The following is a 14,479-nucleotide window of genomic DNA, read 5'->3' as shown; positions in this document are numbered from 1 at the left end:
GTGCCGCGATGCCGGCGGTGACTGCGGCTCCGTCCCGGCAGTGCCACTGGGAAACCCTTCCTTACAGATTGCCAGGAAGAACATTGGGAATGTTTTGGTATTTTCCCCGAGGGCTGGCAGAACTGCTCACTGTCAGCCGACAGACACCGGACGTGATCGTGCCCTGAGCGGGGCGGCGACCGCTTCGGAGCTGCACAGGGCGGCCTGCGCTGCCTCCCGGGGCCAGCCGTCAGCGCTTGGCGCTGCGGGACCACCGCGATCGGCAGCGCCGTCTCTTCTCGCCGCCTGGCAGCCGGGCTCGACCCGGCCGCCCGCATTTCGTATCCCGTCCCCCGTATCCCGCTGCCCTCATCCTGCTCTCCTCATCCCACACCCCGCGCTGCGGGGCTCGGCAGCGCCGCCCAGCGGCCGCTCCGTCCCGTGGGAGGCGGCGGCTTTCCCGCCGCGCGGGCGGGGCTCCCTCAGGCCGCACCGCCATGTTGGTGGGTGCTGCTTGTGCCGCAGCCTTGCCGTGTTGAGGTGTCGGTCTGTGCCCAGGTGTTCGTGCTGTGCTGAGGAATGGCCACAGTCCTTGTAAGAACCGGGTGCTGGGTGCTGGTGAGGTGCCATCGCACCTAGATTCTGTGCAGCCCAGCCGCAGTGTCTGCCTCAGGTAAAACAACATCCACACTCTTCCCTCATGGGCCAAAAGTTGTCACAGCTGACCCCTGTGCACTGACATACTCTGAGGATGCTGCTGATTGCTCGTTGATGCTGAGTTCTCTTGCACAATCCTACTCCTGTTTATCACCCAATGTTTTTATTTTATAAGTCAAGTCCATGTTGTGCTCAGAACAGCACAACAGTGCTAATTTCAACAGTGTTGAAATTAGCAAACATGGTTGGACTTTGCTGTGTCCAGCACTGAGCAAGGCTCTGGCACAGGGCCTCACGTGTAGCTACAAACCACAGTGAGGATTGACACTGACAATACCAAAAACTCATCCCTGTGGTGTTGGTAGGATTAGAAGACTACACCTCACTCTCTTCCACCCCCTGGATTGGTAGTTACAGCTATAAGAGATATTTTAGAAACAGCTATGTTGTGACTTAGTACAGCCACTCCTGTTTTCCAAAGTTCACGATATTGGAACTGGCTGATGCACCTGGCTCTGGAAGCAGCCAGGAATAAAAAATCATCCTCAAAGACAACTGGCATGGATGAAGTTTTGATTTATTAGTGATTCATTTTGTGTAGCTTAATGAGTGGTTTGTCACTTGCTCTGGGTATTCGGTAATATTGTAATTATTTATCCAGTGGCACCTTAGACCATGCATGCAATACACAAAACAATCCACCTCGACTGTCTCTGTTAATTGAAAACTGCAGCTTTTAATTCTTAACTTTCCTGTAGCTTTCAGAGCTGCATACTTGTGTGGCTTACTTAGCTGTGTTTTGGTTTGGTTCATATTCTAACATTCCTGGTAATGAATATATAAAGTACTTTGTGTCTAAGTGGCATTAGTTAGACAGCTGCGGTTACAAACAACCCACATAATCATATTAAATCAATATTAAATGTGTGCTACTGAATAGTTGTCTTTGGGATGCTGATGGTCCCAATTTAATTTAAACTTCATCCCACTAGCGCTCCAAAAAACCTCAGAGGAAAGCAAATCAAAAATCAAATCCCCAGATGAGTAACTCCGAATGGAATAACAGATCTTTCATAATTGGTCCACAGTGGCTTCATTTAGGTGGATGTACGAGTGTGTGGTGTGTTGCAGCAAACACTCCAAAACCTGTTGTCTGTTCACTGCAAGAGAGAGAACAACTGTGAGAACAACTGTGAAGAATGGGTGTCAAAATGCTTTTTTTTTTTTTTTTTGTGATAAGATAGTTTATTTGAACTAGGAAAATAGGCTCATTTGAGTTATGTTATTTCATGTAAGGAGAAGATATAAATACTAGAAGTTTCTTCAGAAAGCCACTTTGTCCTCAGTGTAATGCAGCTGTGCTGCTGTTGGTTCTGTTTGCAGGATGGCCAAGAATAGATGGTGAGGGCTGAAGAGGGGCAGCAACAAGGAAACCTGACACTTTCCTCTGGAGCTGCTTGGTATTCAAAATGGAGACTCTTAAATCATCTGATTATAACAAGAGATAGGCATTCTCCCTTGGATTTTTTTTTTTTGTGCTGGGCTTGTGTTCATGGGCTTCTGTTTCTGTTCTTGGGGCTGTGTTCAAGGTGAGGGCAAAAATGATTTAGTTGATCTAAATCTCTTGGTTGGGAAATTGCAAATTATTGCAGGGAGTGGTGCATTGAGTGCAAACCAATTCCAGTGTCCAGTACTCACTGGAGATGTTGTAATTTTACCTCTTGTTGTTAATTAGATCTTAAAATGTTTTAGAAGAGACTGCATACAGAAGTTGTGTACTGTATGTATTGCAGGAGAACAGAAAGTGAAGAGACCTGCAAGGGAAGTGAGAATTCTGCCTTTGAAGAGAACAGCAGGAGGGGAACCTGGTTGTATGAAAATATGTCTTTTAATAGATTGAATGTCTGAGGAAGAACTTGGGACATTAATCATCAGGACTTTTATTTGGGGCTTGATGTAGTTACAGGTCATCAGGCCAGTTTTAGTGTATTGTGGTGCTGCTAAGGTGAAGTTTCCTTGTGTTCTTACACCAGAAATGGTGCTTAAGAGATGTAGGTCATGCCTGGCAAGGATGGGTCAGGTGAACCTGGGTCTCTGCTGTGCCCATTCCTTAGCTGTGTTCCTTCCATTTGCTGCTGCTCCAGAGGGTGCCCAACAACTCCTGTCTGGTGTTTTGCAATGGAGCTATTAAAGAATGGGAAGAGGAAGAAGTAAAGGCAGAAATGTTAGATTGTCAAAATTATTAGGAGCATCTACAACTAGATTTGGAGTAGTGCTCTGTGTGTGCATGTGTACCTATATCTGTATGTGTATAAATGTATAAAAATTGAAAGAAAAGAGATGACCCATTTAGCCAACTTTTCCAGTTTGGAAAGATTATGGTCCTTGTTCTCTCAAGCTGTCTGATGGATCAAAACCCAGCAGTAACACAACAGTACAGCCTTCGTGAGGGTGTTGCTTTATTTGGGGATTTTGATTCACCATATGAAAAGAGAAAAAAGTATTACCAAAAATCAAGAGTGGAAACAAAATACATGAATCTTTCTGTTGTCTTTTGAGACACTGCAAATAGGCATTTTAATTTAGGTGTGTTTGACTTGGCTTTGACAGTGAGAGAAGCTAAAATAGCTTAGTAGCAGCAAGAAGTTTTGAATTATCATCTGCCTCTGTGCTAACCTGCATTTTAGAATTATTTCAGCTAAGTGCAGAATTATGTTCTGAGTCTTAGCATTCTCAAACAAATCAGATCACTGATATAATGACAGATGTGAACAGTGTACAAATACAGCAGATAAGAATTTTGCTATTTTTCAGCCCATGGGAAAGGATGACTGACTAGTAGATTTCTATCTAGACTACACAGATGCTAAGTTTTTTTCCTTAAATAATTACAATAATTTCTTATAACAAATGCCTTTATTTCAATTTGATCAGCAATGAGAAGTAATGCAAGTTATTTTTGTTGATGCTATAAAATAAGTAACTATGGCTTATTCTTCAAAATTAAATCACCATGTTTCATCTTCATTTGAGCTTTCTACAAAAGTGGGGATGGATAAATACTTGAGCACAGCCCCTTGGGGTCTGTGGTACATTGCAAAGATCCAGTATTTAGCAGATAAAGCCAAAATCAGCCCTCAAGTCTATTGAGTCCTTTAGATTGGAGCTCGTGATAGGCTCCTACAAAAGCCATGGTCTTAAACAGCTGTGAACCTAAGTTCAGATTCAGATCTGGTTTTGTTTTACAACTTCCTCTTATCTTTGTAAGCAGAACCAAAACCATGGTTTCAAGTCTCTTTTGTCATAAAGATTAGATGCATGGGCTTGAAACTTAAATCCAGATTTGGTGGTTTAGACTTGTGCTAATTTTTTTTTTTTCTTTTTAAAATGAAACAAAGTATGAACAACCTCAGCAGCTGGCCAGACAAGCTGCCATTTTACCATACCTAAATTGGGATTCTCAGTTTAAGTGTAAAATTGGCCTTTAGGAAAGGGAAGAACACAAGATGCTGCCCTGAGACAGTTGGCAGGTGACAAGCTGACAGAGAATTTTCCTCCAGACCTGTGCTGGGCCCTCAGTCTTGACTTGAAACTCAGTACTGGAATGATTGTGTGTTACTGCTGCTGAGCAGAGAGTGCTTCCAGCATAGAGAGCAGTTGTACACACACAGAGTGGGTGAAGGAATTGAGTACACCAGCCATTTTCTCTTACAAGTGAGTATGTAGACAGGGCATTTGTAATTGCTGTTGATTTTCTGCAGAAATTGTCCTCTGCTATTACATTCTTTTCACAGCAGTATTAGGGAGTTCTTTCAGTTAAGCATCTTTTGAAATTGGTTTAAAAAATTGTATTCTTCTTAGTTTACAAATAGGCACTGGCACCAGACTAGTGGTTTTGGTTTTTTGCATGGTTGTGGGGAATTGTTTAATTCTCCTTTCTGAGTCCTCTTTCTCTAGGTCAGCAGCCAGCAGCAAGGAACACCAAGTAAAAATAAAACTCCTATTTTTAGTTCAGCTACATAATGTCCTATTTATAATACTGAAATTTCAGCTACTACCTGGCCCTTTCAGTTCAATGAACCATCTCTTCTCTGTTAGCCCTCATTGCTCTTTTTTCACATCTGCCCCTTTCGATTCTTCTGCAATTATTTTTGTAGGTTTGAGGATGCTTTTCCAATGGGGCTTTTAATTCTGCAATTCTGCACAGTGCTGACAGTGATCAGTTCAAGTAGTTTGACTAGAAAGAAGGGCAAGTAGCAGCTAGCAGGGGATACTCAAAACTTCACATAATTCATCCTCAAAATTTTAACACCATGAAACTCTTGGGGGTGGGGGGGAAAGCAGCTGCAATCATTATGGTATATCAATTGATCCAGATAAATGTTTTCTTCTGCTTTTAATCTCTCATGACTATGAAAACATGATACTTTAACTTCATTTTCCTTAGGATGATTCATGACAGTAATTTTCTTCTTTCCCTCTCCCCCCCTTTTGTTTTGTATAAATTTTAACAGAGGCCAGTGAGAAGGAGACAGAGAAGAGCACATACACAAACATCTCCTGGCTAGCCAATAAACTGCCTGGGATCTGGAAGTAAAATGGTTAAAAGTGTGTGGAAAACCTCAGAGTGTAGCTGAAGTCTGGGGTTTTGGCAAGTGAAAGATGGCTCTCAACACGGGACCTTAGGAAAAATGCATTTGTCCAGAGGCAGTCTTGGAGATAAGGGGGGAATTGTAACAGGAATAGTTCCAAAATACATTTGTCAGCTCGAAGAGCAAGAAGGAAATGCTAATGTGCAACTGGGTGAGGTTCTGCTGCCATCAGAGAGTGGGCTTCAGAATGGGGATTTCACTGTGGTTAAACTAAAACTAATGTAGAAAAATTTCCAGTTAGAAGGAGCTTATGAAATCAGATAGACCCTATTATTCACTGGGGACCAGGCACTGAAAACATTTTATTTATTTCCTCCATATGATGTATCTCACTTGAAAGAAATGAAATGACTTGTAAACCTACAGCTTTTCAACAGGGTTGAGTCATGCTGGAGACTGATGAGAAGCTGGATGGGGGTGGAGGAGGAGGGAAAGTAATTCTGGTAATGTGGAGACCTTGTCATTGTGTGGCAAAGTTTGAGTTTTAAGAACCATGATTATGCTTGAGCAAAATTTTTGCACGATGTGTATGATACATGGTGCTGAGCTGTGTTGGAAACTGAATAAATAGATTGAGCAAGTACTTAGCCAGGCACGGTCACGTTGTTGTAGCAGAGGTAGCAAAGTCTGATGGCTGGAAACAGCCATTCTTTAGGAAGATGGGGAGCTGCTTTAAAAGCCAAAATAATATAAAAGCACAATTTCAAACCCCCGAGCAACAAACCCTGTAACCCACAGCATTCAGTGGCAGAGCTACAGAACACTTTATGTAATTAGATTCCAGGTACAAAGAGCTCTGCATTTCACAAAATTTCAGTTATCTTCTGAACAACAACAAAAAGCTATTGTTTCTTCTTGTCCTGTTTCATCTCCTTGTTTGAATATAAATCCAAAGAGAGTTCCTTCTTTTCAGACAGCTCTTTTTTTCTCCTTCTTTAATATGCAGAATAAACAATACAAAGTGGAAATAAGTGAGGTATAAATAAAGGAAAAATATCTATCTTGTGACTGCTCTGTCTCAAAATCTTCATCTGTAGTTGGGGAAAAGATTCTTTTTGGAGAGGAAGGTGATGCTTGGAATGAGGTTAGGTGGGATAAATGTGTAATTCTATTGTTATATTTAGTATTGCAGTATCTGTGAGCCAAGAGAAAGGTAGCAGGGTGCAGATGTGCAAAAGAGGAATATTTGAGGGTTGTCAGTCCCTGCTTGAGGAGAGACCATATGAGTGAATGAGGTCAACAGAAGGGTGAAAATAGACAATGTGAGAAAGGGATGGAGTGAGAAGAGCCCCTTGGAAAATGTCCACAGGGTGTGAAGGCAGGAGGAAGAAGAACAGGCCACTGAATGGTGCTCTAAAAAGAGGGGCAGGGAGGAAGCCCAGGGTATGAAGTGAACCAAACTGGAGCTTTAGGGAGAGATGGGTAATTTGTGATGTCAAAGATAGCAGTGGGGTGTGCAAGAGATTTGGAGCAGGCAGTGTTGGGTCTTGAATTTGCAAAGGTCAGCAGAGATGCCTGGGACAGCTGCTCTAGCAGAAGCTTGAGACTACATTTCTGTAGCCATGAGGTGGAGACTCACAGCAGCTTCCTGAGTGAAGAGATTCCCATTTTTAACCTTCTTTACTTTTAACAAGTTATGATCATTTCATGTCTTGTAACAGACATCCTCCAGCTTTTCATTAAGTGACTAATTCTTGCACTTTATACAGTCATAAATAATGTGTGTTAGATGTGACCATTCCTGGCAGAGCTCCTAGTTCTTTTTCCACAAAGTAACATTTGTTTGCCTTCTACCTAATAACAATCAAAGCAATGAAGACATTGCTATAGTATTTTTCAGGTATTTGGAGTGTTTACTGCAATGTAATACATTCACTGTTCATTGCATTCTCCAAATAATTCATTTTAAAGACAAACACCCACCTCTTTCCTGAACTCCCTTTCTCCATTCACCTTTCACTTTGAGAAGAATCCTTTCCAAAGCAATCAGCTGGATCTGACCCAAGTACAAATATGCTAAATTATGCCATTGTTCTGTTTTCCTGAAGTATTTTTTCCACTCCCCTCCCCCTTGTTTAATGCAAACCCATTTGTCCCCGTGGCTTTGTAGTACACAGCACATACATTTAGTGTAGCCTATTTAATTTCAGTATCACTATTTGTAATTTCTTTTCATAAACTTTTAAGCAGTTTCAACCTGGTAAACTTTTCAAAGCTCGTGCTCTCCATGTTTCTGGAGCCTGAAGTGGCACCTTAGTATATCTACATCCACATATGCAATTAAACATCTTCACTTAGAGACTGCTTTAGGACAGGAGAAAAGTAGTTTGGAAAATGATCATTCATAGATCCCATGGTAATTCCCTCCATTTATGTTAGGGAAGAACAGTTCATGGAGGCAGTTATGGCTTTAAATGTTTTCTCTTAATTAAATGAAAAGCTACTATTGCTCTGGAACACAGAATGTGACCACTGCACACCTGTGCTCTGCCTGCTGCAGATGAAAGGTCCTGAGAAGTAATGAAAAAAGTGGGTGAGAACAGTTTACATCCCTGGATCTTTGATTCTTTAAGTCACCAGTGCACTGAGTGGGATTGAAAATACTCTCCATAAGCAGAGAGGATTTAGGAATGTAGCTGGTGAATGATTTCTTATGGTGATACAACTGTTCAAGCCTGTCTCTTTCTTGGACAGTAATGGAACAGACTGGGTTTGTTCCCTGGGAACAGGGACCAGTGCCTGTCTGTTGGGCTGTATCAACCAGAATTATCAAATAAAACTCAAGGTGAAATCCCACCAGGAAGGCTGCTGATCCTCTTTTTCTGGTATGTGAGAGAATTATGACTGGAACAGTGCTTCAGTTTTTGCCTTAAACATCTTGATTTTTTTTTATTAATATGCAAAAAAATTACTAAGATACATGAGAAATACAGATTCCATTTGATATTTGAATATGTATGAGAAAGAGAAGGCTATTGTAGGGGACATCTTCATATAAGAGAGTCTTATTCACAGGAAATTGGGAGCACAGTTCAGAGAATATATTTAAGAATGCAGCATTGAAACAGCCAGAAGAGGATGTGTGATGAGAGAGTACTGCACTCATAATAAATAGAAATACAATGCTACTGCACCCAGTAATGACATGGAAAACAGTATGGAACTATCTTCCACTGAGATGGAGATGATGAAGCAGAGATAAAATAGGATTTAAGCTTGAGATACAAACTGTGCCTTCAGAATCCAGAGGTTGTTCATTAAGTATATTGGATGCTTTGAGATACTGCCTCTTCCTTGAATGGTTTAGTAAAAATTATTACCAAATTACTACAGAGAAAACTATTCTTCTTATTTTGACTTTAGATGAGGAATCTCAAAAATTATTTCCTGTCCTGGATGGAAAACTTCGAATTTTTATTCAATGCTATTCAATAAAGAATAAATGAAGAAGAATGTTGATAGAATTTTATGATTTGCTAGCACCTAATTTAAAGTACTGTTTTACTGTGCATCCTCCAGGTTTTCAGTTCTAAATCTGGTATTCCTGAGTAGACCTGTTTTTCTGCAAATTTGAATGATTGCTGGAATTTGGCAAGAGCAATTGTGTAATCACATTTTGCAAACTAGGTGATAAAAATTTATTTTGTGGAAGACAAAACAGAGTGTGAGTTTGTTTCAGAAAGGCTTTCTTTCTGCCACTGAATATCATATTTGTATAAAAATAACAAAACATCCTGAAGAGAGGTGTGCATAAACCTTTGGGCACATACAGAGGACTGGGAATCCCAAGGTCATTAACATACCATGAGAGCTCTGGCTTTGAATATCATTTTGGCTCCTCTAGAGCCAGAAAAAGAAGAAAGATCAGCAGGCAGGACTTGCCCAAGTTTGATCCTCAAATCTGTGTATGATGGTTTAAACACCAAGCTCTTCATTGGCACATTCTTGCCCTTTCTGCTGAAATGAAGCTTGGAAGAACTGAAGAGTGGTCTGGGATTCTTGAGTGCTCTGCTCTCCAGGACTCTTTATCATGTTCCTTTGTTTCCTGGGTTTTTTCTCCCTTTTGGGAGGAAAAAATCCCCTCAATTTGTATTGTGGATTTCTGCTTCCACACGGAGATTTTGTGTGCTTAGGCTCAAGTTTCTAAGGGAGTAAACTTGAACAAGAAGGAAGCAAAGGCTTATGTATCCCTCTTGTGTCAAAGGCTTAGTCATTAAAAGGCACTTAGGAAATTTTCTGTGTGAGAATATTGTGATATTGTGAAGCAAGAATATTTCTTATATGGCTGAAGTGAACTATGGACTTAAAGGGTGGAAACCCACTTAACTAGAAAAACTTCCAGTTGGTTAAAATAGAATATTTTCCCCTTAAGAGTAGTTTTGAATCTGGTCTGTTCAGCAGACCCTTTTTTTTGGCATTAATTCATGTTTTGTGTATGTGTAAGTAGGACCTGTCTGTTCTGCTGTTGGATGTCCCAGGCTCTGAAGGTTCTCACTTCAGTGGAGAAACAGAGAAAAGCAATAAAATTATCAGGTATGTCTCTCCTTTAATTCAGCTCTGGAAAATCTGACTTGTTCCATCAGTCTGAGTGACAGCTTTGGACAAGAAATTATCATGTTTATTTTACTCACAGTCATCTTCCTCATTGTTAAAGGACAGGCAAGGAGATATTGTTTCACTGATGGTAATGTTCATGGCAGCATAGAAAATTAGCTTTAAGTAGGTGTATTTCTGAAATGTATGTTTTTCAGTCCCTGGCAGGGATTGGAATCTATTTGCTGTTATGGGTTTAGTTGCTAGTTAACATATTTTTGTGTTTTATTCCTGGGACCTGTTTCACAGATGTCTGTGGCTCATCAACAAGTGCTCGGTGCATGTTTTGTATGGTAAAATTTGGTAGAAAAATTAGGCTTCCATACAAACTCCCATTTGTTGTGGGGTTTTTTTTTGGTTTGAAATGAGAACAGAGTCATGGTTCTAATAGTTGTTTTCCTGTTTGCAAATGGTTAAAATTAATTTATTCTACACAGAAATAGAACTAAACCAGATAGAAATCCTCTTCACTTACTCCTCCTGTTGAGTTGTCTATTAATGATGGCACATTAAGAAAAGGAGGAATGTGCTATTCATTGTTTCTTGCCTGTTAACATAAGGCAGTTATTCTTGACTGGAATTTTGAAAAAGCAGTGACATTTCTAAGGAATTGTTCCTGACTTGATACTTAGTGCCCCTGAAAATCTAATTTTTCATGCAATCTCCTGAATTTTCTAAACTCATTTAGTTTTGGCCCTTTCTGCTTTTTTATTTTTTCTTTTGTTTTGGTTTTTTGTTGTTTTTCCATTACTGTGTGTAAACACAATTTATAAATAAACACAAATCAGGGTGGTAAGTACTGTTTGATATGAATATGTGCAATAGAAAACGTCCTCTGTTGCCTGACCCTTTAAGGGTTATGTCCCACTCCTGATGTTGTCACTAAAGATTTGCAGAGTAATGTGATCCAGTTTGGTTTTCAAGCTGAAAGCAGTGAGCTGTGAGGTTCCCCTCACTGCTTTTTCTTCTGACTAGGACCCCTTTTTAGAAACCTACAATTCCCTGTGAAGGAGAGTTTTACATTCCCCTCCAGTGTGTGCAGATGTTACAGGTTTATGAACCTTTCAGTCAGACAGAACTTTTCCTGAGCAATGGAGCGCATGGTGTGGAGCGGCAGAGGCCAGCCTGTGTAACCTCCCTTTTCTAGGAGTGAAACTCTAAGGAGTGGGGGCTCTTTTGTCCTGGCTGTTTGTGTCGGTGCTGTTGCCTGTGTCAGGGATCTGGTATTGATCAGAGCAGCCATGGAGGCACAGGAAGTGGTCACTGGAAGCTGCTCTCAGTGCTGAGGGCACAGTGTGTGTGGCTGTGGGTTGCCTCGGTGCCAGGCTCTCCTCTGGCACTTCCAGACTCATGGGACACCAAGCTGGGGAAGCTGTTTTCCTTGGGTACTGGTGCATCCTACCTAATCTTCTCCCTAAGCTGGCACTGATTCCAGAGGCAACAAAGGAGCTCATTGGCAATCATCCAGGAAGTGTTGCTTTGTTTTCTTTATTAAACTGTGAGTTTAGAAGACAGAGACTGGAATGGGCTTAGTTGTAGTAAGTTAGAACAGCCTAGAGGGCTTTCTGTTCTACCCCAGCAGTCTCCTGAGTACCACTGGTAATGTCCCTACTGCAGCGTAAATCACTGGGTAACTCAGCACACCTTTTATTTAGCTGAATATAAATAAACAGCAGGATACTTGAAAGAAATAACACTCCAGAGAAAACACAATCCTAGTGCAATTAGAGCATTTCTATTTAGATAATTGCTCACAGAAATTATAAGCTTGGATCTAATCCTCAAAGGATACAGAAAATTGGCAGTTCCAGGATGATCTGCTTCTTTCACTCTTTTTCCCCCCTTAATGCATTAATATCTGTGTTTCTCAAACCCTAAATGCTGAATTTTTGTCCTTTTTTCCTACTATACTGAGAGTGATACTGCAAATGACAAAATAGCAAAGGATGCCCTAGAGATAATCTAATTTTTGAGAGAATCTGTGTAGTGAGAGGAGTGATAACAAGCATGGTAATTTACTGCTGCTTGAAAGAAAAACATGACCTCATGCATTTACAGAGGGGCTTGCCCTAATTATGGGTGCAGACAAGTTGGTCCCTGGGGTGTTGGTGAGGCAAGCAGTAATCTCCACAAACAAGTATTTACCTCGATGAGACTGTTCTCTCCTGTGCTTCCTTCACAGGAGAAGGCTTTTTGTGAATATTTTTTTCCATTTCTAAGAGCTGTAGCTTGGTGCTCAGCTGAGGAGGGAGATTTAGGTTTCTGTTCCTGACTGTCCTGTTGACTTGGGCTGTGAGTTTAGGCAGGTTAACTCCATCCCTTTGCTTTAGCCATGTCTATGGAGTGGGGATTACCAGATATGGGTAGAGTGCTTGGAGTTACTGCCCAGGCTTTAATTTGGTTTCTTTCTTCTCTTCTCTGTTGATATTTTTTTAATCCTTAAATTTTCTGAGGCTGAGACCCTTAAAAGCTGGAAAATTTGGAGTAAAAAGAGAATTCTCTGTTACACAACTCAGCAGAGTGCTCCAAAAGAATAGAGCTTTGGCCAGAAACAAATACTGTCATATATGAAATACTGGTGTATAAAACAAATTACCCCTGTAATCCAGGTCACCCCTTTGTTCAGTTGTGTTTTCTTAAATATCTCCTCAATCTTCTGTTTTCAATGCATTCTGTGAGACATATTTGCACTTGCAGTTTATAGAAACATTTGCTGCTTTGAACACCTGCCAAAAAGTAGATTTCTAAAGGATGAAGCTAGAGTAAAGGTCTTAGTTTATGTTGCAGTTTACCAGATAAAATCAGAAGTTTTAAAAAATAAAACTTCAACAGATTAATTGCTGAAAAATGGTTGAATTCATTGATAAAGCAAAATGTGAAGTCAGTTAAGATGTGTATGAAATACTCTTACTGGTATTGAAAACTGGCTCGGTATTTGTACAAGAATGTTCCAGATCAGCAAAATAATATCTTGTGTATGAGTTGGAAATACTTATTGGCTAGAGGGGTGAAATATGCCTTGAAGTAATTTGTTCTGTCCTGCATTTTCCAGTGCTCAGATTTTTTTCACAAATATATGAAAAATTGGGTAGGTATCCATATGAAGTTTCTGTGCATGAGGCCTCTTCCCCAGCTCTTTAACATTTAAGGGAAGGGAAAAAGCGTGGGTGTGAAAGTACGGGGGCAGTTTGAGAAGGCACTCTTTAAATGGTATGGGATTGTGTCATTCTCCCTCATCATTTACATCCTCAAACCATCACTTACTTCTTAATCCTACTTGGAGTAATGAATATTCATCTCATCTGTTCTTGGTTCTCCATGTAACTCCCATTGCTGAAGAACATCTTCCCACAGCCCCAGAAAGTCACTCTGGATTTCCCTTCTCAGGACTGCTCTGAGTGGGGCTCGCAGGGGCTGCTCTGCTGCATTGGAGCAGCCTGGCAGGTCTGGGTGCAGGAGGAGGAGTGGAGCTGCTGGAGTGAGCTGGGGTAGATGTGTTCCATGCCCAGAGTAAATTAAACCCCATACAGGCTGAGCCTCTGCCTCACTGACTGGGTTTATTGATTCAGAATTGGTAAAATACAGGGCCAGTCTGCTCCCAGTCCTCCCCATTCATTGTCTGTGACACTCCCAAATGGGTGCAGAGGAAAAGCCACAACAATTGAGGATTCTTCTGAGCTGAGGAAATGCTTGTTGACAAATTTCCTTGATTTTAATTTTGAATCATGCTGTTAGATCAGGGCACAACAGACTTAATGGCTGATGAAGTCATCCACATTCTCCTTTGTTTCTTGTGGTCAGCTGAATGTTCACTTGTGTTGCTGCAGGACACAAGTTTATGAAGTTGATGTGTTGTTATCAAAGCCTTTTAGTGTGGCCATTATACACCTCTTTTTTTCCCTCCTCTTCAGCAGCCAGCCATCTGCAAGAGCTTTTTGTTGTATCCAAATGATTGTGAGAGGATTCAGTGAGGGTGTAAACAATGACAGAGCTGGTTTCATTAGCGAAAGCCATGCAGAATCAGTGTCCAGGTCTGATTTCTTCCTTCTTAAACTTGTATCTCTGTAATTCACATTGAAGTGGTTAACTTCTGATCTACTTGAGCTCACGTAAAAATAGATAGAGGTCCACACACTGACACTATTCATGTTGATGGGAAACCATTTATATTGCTGCCAAATTGGTGGGGTGTTTTATTACAGTGGCAGTGAATAAAAGCCAGAGTAAATTTTGAATTTCACTACCTATTATATGAGAGAAACTGAGCTGTCTTGTAGGAGCAGCCCTAAACTAATTCACAGCAATCATTTATCTTTGTTTTCTGCAGAGATTGACTGAACTTTTTAATACCCGTAGTTTTATATGGGCACTGATTATAAAATATTGTTACATTTCTCACTGTTAAAACACTTCTCAATGATTATGTAGTGTTTGTCCCAGAGCGGAAAACAGTAGAAGGGCTCCCATGTAAAATTTTTATTCCTGTTGCTTCTCAAAGAATACTGAAAAAAATTCTCCTTTATGTAAGCCTTGGCTGTGAAATTTCCACATTTCTGTGGGGAGTATGTCGCAGATGAAGCAGGCACTCTCAGGGGGAA

Source organism: Molothrus ater, chromosome 12, assembly GCF_012460135.2.
Source record: "Molothrus ater isolate BHLD 08-10-18 breed brown headed cowbird chromosome 12, BPBGC_Mater_1.1, whole genome shotgun sequence".
NCBI lineage: Eukaryota > Metazoa > Chordata > Aves > Passeriformes > Icteridae > Molothrus > Molothrus ater.
Note: the sequence above shows the minus strand (reverse complement) of the source record.